General features: G+C 40.4%; 1 protein-coding gene across 1 annotated transcript in view; it reads right to left on the reverse strand.

Moving 5' to 3' along the window:
- The window catches only part of TENM1 (teneurin transmembrane protein 1), a 193,159-nt gene that overhangs the window by 160,704 nt on the left and 21,420 nt on the right, over positions 1-11,035 (reverse strand). The gene's annotated exons all lie outside the window — the stretch shown is intronic.

The following is an 11,035-nucleotide window of genomic DNA, read 5'->3' on the forward strand; positions in this document are numbered from 1 at the left end:
TACTCGGTATAGTTCTGAATCCTGATATTTTTTTCTTTTTCTTTTTCTTTTTTTTCTTTTTTTTGCGGTACGCGGGCCTCTCACTGCTGTGGCCTCTCCCGTTGCGGAGCACAGGCTCCGGCCGCGCGGGCTCAGCGGCCATAGCTCACGGGCCCAGCCACTCCGCGGCATGTGGGATCTTCCCGGACCGGGGCACGAACCCGTGTCCCCTGCATCGGCAGACGGACTCTCAACCACTGCGCCACCAGGGAAGCCCATGAATCCCGATATTTTTAAGTTGGCAGTATATTATTAACATTGTCCAATGTAATTAGAAATTCCTTAATATATCATTTTGATATTAGATAATATAGCCCTAAAACAGTATTCCTTGTTTAATCCATTCCCTATTTTAGGATATTTAGTTGTTTCTTATTTTTTTCTGCATTGAATTTCTTATTATTTCCTTGGGAGATAGTCCTAGTCGTGGAAAGATACTTTTCTCTTATTAAAATTAATTAAAATGGAAATTAGTTAATACATAAATACACTATAGACATGACTAAAGTCCCTGCTGACCACCTCCCTCCCAGTTCCTGGTCTTCTCCCCAGAGGTAATCAGCAATATCATTTTGTTGAGGGCATTTTCTATGCATTTACATACATAGGTATGAACACTTGTAAGACTCTTAATACATATTGCCAAATTGCTTTTTCTGGAAAAATAATTTTTAAAAAAAAGCAGACTTAGTTGGGCAAATTTTAACAGTTAAAGTCTGCAAAAGAGACATGGTCCCTGACTATATAGTACCATGTTTCTCTGGCCTGATTGAAATAAAATATTTCAGGAGATTTTCCCTTTAAACAAATGAGTTTCATCTTTGCCAAATAAGGGGATTCCATTAGACTAGCCCTTAACAGAGCTGTCTCCCAGGGACATAGTCCACTAAAACGAGTATACTTTCAGCTCTAGCTTGGCCAGCAAGTTGTAACAAAGTTTAGGAGCTTGGCAGTTAAGAAGGCCCAGGGGCAACCCCCAAGCACAGATTTTTCACTTGTCTGTTGTTATTGGGGTTGGGGGGATGTGGGTCTCACCAGAGTCCAGTCCTAGCCTTGGCAGCCCTGAGCTCTAGAACATGCATTTTATAGCTGGAGCTGGTAGGGTTGAAGAGGTTGGGCAGGGTCAGTGATTTTTCCTAGGGCATTAATGTCATTTTTTTCACCAAGTGAGGTCAGGGTATCCAGGCAAGCTCAATCTTGGATTAAAAGGGGCCATGTGATTTGGGCAAACATGATTTTCCAAAGTAACCATAATAATTCCACCGTGGCATTATACATTCTTTCAATCAGCAAGTCAAGGCAATGTGTCTAAAGGCTCTTGGCCACAAAGATCGTTCAAGAGAAAAAAAAAACTGTGAAAAAGCAAAAGACAGTTACCAGCCAAAGCTTGTGTTATATGTTATAGCCAATAAACATCACTACTAAATTCTATTGCAATCAGAAGAACTGGGATATGTTACACTGACAGGATTTATCCTGCATCACCTAAAGCCTTCCCCCAACACAAACTATAAGCCATTAAGTATTGCACAAAGCTAAGCTAGTATAATTGTTGCTATTAGTGTCTTTATTGAGCTCTTCAGACCGACATTCCTAGTTCTGACATAAATTAGTGGGTTTCTTCTTTCCAATGAGCTGTCCATCTTATGAATTCTGTAAATAATGGTTCTGAATGGCATGCAAATGGCACAGTGGCACTTGCTTTGCCTTGTCTGATTCTTCCAGTTCCTTTTTGGGGAGATTTTGAAATCCCATTTGTTCTAATAGAGAAGATATTTGAAAGTCACCAAGTTCTGGATTTTGAACTAATCCTGACAGATCTGGTCCCTGGTTCTAAATCCAATGTAACAAGACATGAAAAGAGAAGGATGTCTCTAGTTTTATACAGTGACATTTTGAAGGTCTTTACAAAGCAAAATTTGACAAACTGGGTACAGATTAAGTAGAAACCAGCTGAGAAAATCTCCTGCAAACTACATAGGGATCGGAGCCAGAGGGGCTGAGAAGAGACGTGCATTAGTGAGGCCACCTTCATTTGAAGATCAGTTCAACATTGCTTCCTGAGCCCTATGTGCTGATGGCTTTTGGTGGGGTGTGGTAGGGGGTAATTATGAACTTGCCAAGGCTTTACCAGTTAACAAGGTGGGCTTTTCAACAATGATGCCTACTTAGGTGGTCGCTGATTCCCTGTTGGCAAGACAATTCTACACGCGCTTATTTTATTTGTTCACATTAATCTAGACATTGTGTCTTCCCACAGCTGTACTAGGCTCAATTATTTTTGTTTTTATTTTGTCAAGCCTAGTTGACATTATTTGCTCATATTTTATGACAGACACAGACCTGTCTCTTCTCTTTGCTGCTCTTTTATTTTCTATACAGCTTATATTTATGAAGGATCCAGGCTGGTGAGTGAAAGTCTCATAAAAGTCATCATTATTCTGTGCACTTCTCTTGTATTCTTCTCTTCCTTCATCTCATTCTGAGTAGACTTGTCTTTTGACTCCTCTGCTCTTTAATATTCCTGATATTCTATGAAGCACACAGATTTGTGTGATAACAACTCATCAAAGTCATCATTATTCAAGACATTGTCTACCTGTTCTCATTCATTTCACTCATCATTCATAAATAATGCTCAGACTTGTCTTTCAACTCCCCTACTTTTTTCATTCCTCATATTTTATGATCCACACCAACTTACAGCATATGATAAAGCCCCATAAAACTTATTATTTTACATTTATCAGCATTGAACTCTCTTTGTAACGTATTAGACTTTAAATGTTCTAAGATTCCCTGTACCTTGCTGCATTTGCTTCCATTATTTACACACTCCATGTCATCCATTTTTCACAAGAATAACTCTTAGCTCCTTTCATTCCTGGGTTACTAGTACTTACTATAATCTTTGACCAACATCAGTCATCCTGCGTCAGTATAAGTTGTCTAAATTTCCGGACAGTATTATTCTTTTTTAATTGGCAGTAATTTGGATTGGCACTGCATGCAGAAACCTAGGAAAAAAATCTCAGGCAAACTCTCCATTTCAAAAAGAATGCTCTCAAGTCTGCTCCCTTCCCCAGGCTACTCGAGCTCCAGATGGCCCCTAGGGAACCTTCAGATATAGTCTTGGCAGATATGGTGTATTGTGCCACTCCATACAGCACAACTGCCACTTTGTGCGCTCCAGCTTCTAAACTCAATTTTCTTCATAATTGTGGGGGGTAGCCTCGTATCTGCTTTTTTTTTTCCCTGATTTACGCAACCACTAAAATATACTTTCTCCCCCATGTATATAATCTGTTTGTTTATGTTTCCAATATCCAAGGTGGCCTGCATAATTCACCTTTTTCCTAGGTTAGATCCTTGCCGAAGTAGTGAGACATCCATGGCCGGGGTCTGTCTTCAGTAACCCCGCAATCCTACTTTCTGTGTTTTTTTGTCATGCCCAGTTGCGGTGCCTCCCTGTTTTCTGTCCAGCTTCTTCAAATCACCCTTTAAGTGAGGCAGTCATACTTGGCCTGCCCTTGGACTGTCCTGAGGAAACATCTTGAACTCTTTAAACTTTTGCCACACGGAAAAGTTCAACGTGAGTCCTAAACCTTTAAGGACCTGTCTTTTCCTGAAACTTTTTCCATTAAGTAATATACAGAACTCTTCTGAACCTTTCAAACTAGATTACAGACGCTACTGTCTGGACTATCATGAAGCTGGCCCTGCACATGTGTACAGCACGTATGTGCCCAGTGTGACTGTCTTTGGTGTCGGTTGTGTGTGTGTGTTTGTGTACTCTCAATGGCGGGTACTGCATGCTTTCCGTCTTTGTCCGGGGCCCTCCTTTGATCCACAGACTTGGATGGGATATTTTGCTTCCTTGAACTTCTACAAACAAGGACTTCTCCCTGCTATTGTGGGTTAGAGCAAGATAACTTGAACTTGGATGAACGTGTCCAATGTGACTTTAAGAACATGTATGGGGCAGATCACCCCTCACAAGCGTCTCTTTTCTTCTTCTCTGGATAATACAGGCCAAGCTGTCTACCTGCTGTCACTATGCTAAAGAAGCAACCTCAGAGCAACTGCTTCTCCCTTTAACTAAATGCTGAATCCTCTAGGTGTTTGGAGCTTGGTCTGAAGAACAGGGCATCTTGGGAAACGCAAGTCGGTACACTTTACCGAGAGCCTTATTTAACTAACAAGCTGCTTGTTAGACAGTTCTGATGCAAAAGGTCTAATTCATTCTGTATTTGCTATTTTCGTGGCATAGTCAAATTATCCCTAGCCTTCAATAAATTCTTGTCCATTTTCCTCTTCCCTTCTTTGTTGTCTTTTGTCTTTGGTGTCAAATTTCCAATATTCATTCAACACCTCAGGCAAAAAACATTAACCTCAAGCACAAAAGTTGGTTTGAAAAACAAGGCTGAAAACTAAATTGCTGAAAGAAGATGTAATTTACTGCATGGTATTTCTGATTAAAATCTTTCGTAAGGAAAATGAGGCTCAAGGGCTAGGGAAGTTATAGCTATTTGCTTTTGTTGCTAACAGGAGCATAAGCAACCTTTGAAGGGTAACATTCAAAATCAAGGACCTGGCCAGCAGGGGATCTAGCAGCAGGTCGACAGGTTAGGTTGTTTTTTCCACAGGAACAGATGAAATCCTTTCCGCAGCTGACAGCTCTGGTCAAGAGATAGCATCGAGAAGGACTGGGCTGAGAGAGGTTATGTGAATCCGCTTCTCAGTGGCGTTGGAATCCTGCCCTGTAAATTCCTCTATGAGTTGTCAGTTGGTTCAAATCTCCAAGGGACAGAAACCTGCTGCATATGAGGTGTGGTTTCATGGTTCTCCTGACATCTTCTCCGCGGGCTTATTATACCGTAACGTTCCACAGCTGTAGATTGTGTCATTTGGGCTAAATCACTGCTGCTTCTGGGGGCGCTACTGGAATGCAAATACCTCTGAGCGGTTGGGACAAAGGGCTTATGATGCCCTCTTATCCACCGTGGCACACAATGAATAAAGGATCTTCTTTTAAGAGTGTAACTTTGGGACTGTAGTATTGGTCCTCAGTCCTTTCTGGTTATCTTTCTCTCATATACACCACTGACTCTCAAACTTGATCATGCACCAGAATCACCTGGAAGGCTTGTTAAAACACAGGCTGCCGGGCCTGCCCTCCAGAGTTTCTGATTCACAGGTCTGGAGTGGGGCCTGAGAATCTGAATTTCCTGCAAGTTCCCAAGTGATGTTGATGGTGCTAAAGAGGGAACTTTAGGGAAAGCGAAAACAGTGTATACTCAGCCAATTATGGTGTATGGACTCCTGAGGAAGGAGCCAGGAGGCGTAAACCACATGTATAAAGGCAGGCAAGTCACCAACTGGTTCACAATCTCACCATTATGAAATCTGAGGCATGAATTTTTAATACTTCCATACAAACCTCTGGAATAGGGTTTGCAAAACTGCAGTTTGGGGAGTCATGTTGAAACTGTCATGACAACGTGGTGGTTGGACTACAAGATGAACTGTAGGATCCCTTCAAACCCAGAGATTATGAAATGGAAAAATATGTCTTAACCTGATTTATCTGTCCCCAATAAATGTTAATTTCTTCCCCAGCCCTACTATTCTCATTAGTGCTCATATCTGTGCTATCGCACTTGTCATAGCCTGTCTTGGATGAGAGTTATATGGGTCTGTCTTTCTTATTAGATAGTCACTCCAGGGTAAGGATGGTATGATTTTCCTCTGTCCTTCCCAGTGCCTGGTGTACACAGCATGTGCTCAAGAAAGCTCCATCGAATTCCAACTCAAATTTTTTTTTTTTTTTTTTTTTTTGCTCTACGCAGGCCTCTCACTGTTGTGGCCTCTCCCGTTGCGGAGCACAGGCTCCGGACGCGCAGGCTCAGCGGCCATGGCTCACGGGCCCAGCCGCTCCGCGGCATGCGGGATCCTCCCGGACCGGGGCACGAACCCGCGTCCCCTGCATCGGCGGGCGGGCGGACTCTCAACCACTGCGCCACCAGGGAAGCCCCAACTCAAATATTTTTATTTGAAGTTGTAAAATACTTTCAGCCTCTCCCACAGCACTACTTCAAGGGTTTCAGAGACCACTTTGAGGTTCCTGTGTAAACAGTTCATTTATTAGAAGCCAGCATTCTGGATTGTGAATTACGACCTTCTCATCATGAGAGTTTTGTCTGATAATTGGCTACTTCAGGGAACTAAATAGTACCCCTGTGATTGGAAAGAATGAATGGTCCTCCTCAAATGCTTAATTTATGAACACTAACCCCATTATTCCTTTATATACAACTATGTAATTACAATTTGGTGTTTCATAACTCAAATACATTTGAGGGTTCTAATATTCAGATATTTTGGGGGTCTCCACACATCACATGCTAGTTTCTTTTTTGATGTATGTTATCTAAGCTGGTACAGTACCATGGAAACACTTACTTCTATAGCATAAACCTGTTTTCATGTTCTGAAAATGTGACTGCTGTGAATGTTCATACGCAAACCCAATAAAATCTCATTAGTTTTTAGTTAAATAGAGCAGGCTGATTCAATCCTACTCAGTTGGTCACTAGCCCAAATAAATAATACCTACCAAATGGGTAACATTAAAAGCAGCTAGGAGCATTATCCATCAACATTCTAGGACTTTGGGAAAGGTGGTGCTATTGCAAATGCAGATAGCTTTTTAAGAAGAATTATTTTCCTCATGGCTAGTGATGTTTCAAGTAAAACAAAATGGGGGCACTCACCCTGAGGTAGGGTGCCTACTTTCCCATCTGCCCTGGTAATTGCTTGTCAAAAGTAGGCTTGCTTTGGATGCCTGAAATCCCCAAAGTAATGGGAAAACGATCAAGTGTTTTGAAGCAATAAGAAAACTGACAACACAGTCACATTTTCAGGACTGCAGAAGTGCCAGTTTGCTTCATTTAGACACATGATTATCTTTGTCCAGAATTTGAATCCTGAAATATTTGCCCTGGAAGCCCTTGCAACTCTTGAATAGTCTCAAGTTGTATTTTATTTTTTTGGTTGGTTTGTTTTTGTCCTGTTTTCCACATTACTCAAATGGTTTATCTTTGTAATCAGCCTTATTGGGGTTTTGTTAACATCATTAACCTTTCCTGTCACTTCTCTGTGAATCTGCCCTTCAAGTAATGGATAGTCGTTAAATACAGGGCAAGTCTGTCTTGTTGGCTATAGCCTGGCCATGGATTACTCTTTCCTCCAGGAGGAAAAAGTGTGGCCTAACTGTCCACGCCAGTTCTAGCTCTGGCTTGTTAATAATCATCGATGTGACTTTTCCTAAGAAATGGGATTACTCTCAGCCTCCTTTGTTCCTTATGGAAAGTGAGAGTGGTAGTTCTTCCCTGTCTTATCCCCAGTCACCTCACAAAGATGCTGTAACAGTAAAGTAACCCAGTAAAGTGACTGTCTTTTGAACTGGACCTTTCAAATTATATTCTATTATGTACCCTATATATATATAAAGTATATAAAAAGTATATAAAGTATATATATATATGTAAATACATGTGTTTGTATAAATAAGATATTAAGCACTTACTATGAGTCAGGTACCATGCCAGGCACTTTCCTTATTTTATTTCACTTACCATCAATATAACCCTGAGTAGGTACTACTATTAGCCTGTTTTAAAGAATGAGGAAACACATTCAGAGAGGTTAAACAAATTGCTCAAGATAACGCAGCTAGTAAGTGGTAGAAATGGTGGACGTCTTTTGACCTGGACTCTAAAAGGCCGAGGCTGTAGATTTTTTTAGTCAAGATGTAAATAATGTGGCTACAGATGAAAAGAAAGTGCTCACCCACAAAGATGGCGCTATCCACAGGATGTCACTGCTTTGTAGACATTTACCAGCTGCTGAGCACTTGCTACGTGCAGGGTGTATGGTGGAGATGCACCACAAGATGTCATTTGTTCTTTCTCCCTAGACTTGCATTGACTCTGCCCTCTCCAGGGACAAGATAAGATGACAGAACTAGCTAGAGTCACTGCAAGCAAATCGTATGGCTGAGAAGTAGGTATTAAGGATTTGATCCTTTCGAATTTCAATCCTAACTGAGCAGTAAGTAAGATAGGTAAAATATTAGAAGACACCTATTCACACCGAGATAAGCTGTAGACAGCTACTGGTATTACTAATCACCATTATTGAGCACCTCAGAACATCTGAGGTTCAAAATATCACAAATAATCAATTGAACAGCTTTTGAAAGATTTGTGCTCAGATTTCTTTGCCCAAGAGCATTTGCAAAGAAGTGAAAGTCACACATTCCTTCTTTTTTGGTACCTTTAGGTGTTGAGTGCTGATTTCAGGAGCTAGTCAGCACTATAAATCTTGGAACCTTCAGCACTTTGTAAGTTTTTAAATGTGTCTTGAACATGTTTCCTGAACTTTAGCATTAGACAAAATAGTTCTCTGAAAATCAGGAGATCCCATCTTCACACACGTAACACCTTTCACATAAACGAGATCAAAGTGCTTTATTGGCAAGTAGCAGCAATCTTACTTCTCACTTGGGACAACTACAGAAGCGATAAGCAAAGGAGGTTGCTTAGGAAAAGCAACATGAGAAGACAGACAGACTCACAAGGAATCATGGCAGAGCCAAACCACTCTTGGGTCCCTTTTCCAAATGTGGGCAGGTTATGTGCAGTGCCTCACTTTAGAAAGAAAGGTGAACACAAGATAGATTTGCAGGTGCTGGTGCCTTAGAAAGAGCTTCCCCCCAGTCCTTAGTTTATTCAATTTATTCAGCAATTGTTGCATTGTGTGTTTATCAACCCCTAATTGTGTGCCTGGCATAATGTCTTTCACATTCTTAAGATTAAAAATACACAAAGATTTGCCATTAGTAAGTATACTTGGAGGTCCTTAACTACTAGATTCATGAAAAAGTTAAACACAAAGCATATGAATTCAAATTTGTTCCTCAGCAAAATTATGAATGATTAGGTACAGACCTTCTGGGGGATACCTGTACATAGACTGTGAATGTTAACTCAACGAATGCCTTAATATTGTAATAACACTGCATTTCCTTATAAATATTCTAAAATATAAGCTTTCCTTACCTCCTCTTTTTCATAATTCCAAATCAGGATGTGGTTTCTACGTATCTGATTTCTTTTAGGGGTCAACACTAATTGACGACAATCTGCTACTTTTAAAAATTCTTTTCATGACTTAAATGGTCGAGGGCTGTTGCTGATTTCTCTTTCAGAGGCCATTCAGTTTGTCTGAGGTATTCAGTTTTTCTCAGTGTATTCCTGAAGGACAGGCACCCCATCCATTTATCAGTAAAACCTGGTACAATAACCAGTATGTAGTAATTCCCTGAGAAATGTTTGTTCAACCTTTCTGTTTCACACAATGCCACAGAATCTTGATTCAGTGGACCCTAAAAGTGACAGCCAGGCTCTGGATTGTGTGATAAGCTGCTGCAGAAGAGGGTCCAGGTGGCAGGAAACATTCTTGCCAAGATCATCTAACATATAGATGAATGAATAACATATAGATGAATGCTCTCTGCTCTAGTGTCATCTGGCCAGAGAGGATTTCCCGGACCACTCTGTCTAAAATGGTCACTCTCTGTGCCTAAATTTTCTTTATCTCGTTTGACAGTACTTATACCTACCTGACATTTACCTTTTTCATTATTGTCAGTTTTCCTCACTAGACTGTATGGGGAAGGCAATTTGTCTGCTGTAGGCCAGAGCCTAGGACAGTGCCATTACGCGAACCAAGTAAACACTGCCATGTTCATCAATCCCAAGAGTGAAACGATTAATCTTCCCCAATGTGGATTATCTTGAAAGAAACTGTAGGGTCTATCATTACAAATGACGCCAAAGTGTGGTTAAATGGGCATTTTTTTTCAGTGTGGTAAATGGGAATTCTTTTGGATAATTGTTTTTTCCCCTTGAATTCATCTGTTTAACACAAACATTTCAAATTGTACTAAAATTATTTATAGGCCCAGATGTCAAAGGATGAAACTTCCTGCAAATAGTTAAGCTGCTCACCGTCCAAATAAGCTTTGTATTTTTTCTTGCAAGTCATTCAGGAGCCTCCTCAAGCTCACCTGAGTCAATTAGTCCCATCCCTGAGTTTCTGCTGAAAACTTCCAGGTCAGTCTCACTTCTGTAATTGTTAAATGACTTGGTCTCATTTGCTAGAATACCTTGTCTTACATCCATTACGGTTACCTGACTGCTTCATCAAAGCAGTCGAATTTGGGACCCTGAGTTGATGAACCCCAAGCTCCCTGATGTTCCATCATCCACAGAATTTATTGCAATTTGTAATTCATTTAATTCTTTATGTATCTACTTGATGTTTTGACTGCTTCCACCACTAGAATGTAAAGGGAGCTCTGTGAATAAGGGGACTCTTTCTTTTGTTTACCTCCATCTGCGCAGTTCCTGGCACAGAGTGGGTGACTCAAGAAATATCTGTTGAATAAATGAGTGAATACATATCCTCATCACTTTATAAAAATGAGTTGATTGATAGGAGGATATTAGATTACATTAGAGACAGCAGAGGACTTTGGTATCTCTTGTAGAGAAATTTAAAGTTCTCAGTTACTCTGGAAATACTAATATTTCAATAAAATGTACATTTAAAGAAACAGGAATTTGTATCTGTCAAGTATGGTTATTCTTAAGTCTTCATCAAATCCGAGATCAACAGCAGTGATCATCTTCCTGCAACCTTCGCCTTAACCTCATTCTTGATTTAATAACCCATTTTGCCATTCACAGGATTTCAAATGGTATACGTTCCCAGATCAATTAAGTGCAGAAAGGCATAATTTATTAAACAAGTTATGATAGCAATCATGACTGTTGCCAGGTATCATGAATAATCAGGTGCATGAATCAAGATTTCGTTACTGAATGGGGTATAGTAAAGGAAGGGAAGGACTTGGGTAGGGACAGAGTTT

The sequence above is a fragment of the Lipotes vexillifer genome, unplaced genomic scaffold (genome assembly GCF_000442215.2).
Source record: "Lipotes vexillifer unplaced genomic scaffold, Lipotes_vexillifer_v1.1 scaffold11, whole genome shotgun sequence".
NCBI classification, from domain to species: domain Eukaryota; kingdom Metazoa; phylum Chordata; class Mammalia; order Artiodactyla; family Lipotidae; genus Lipotes; species Lipotes vexillifer.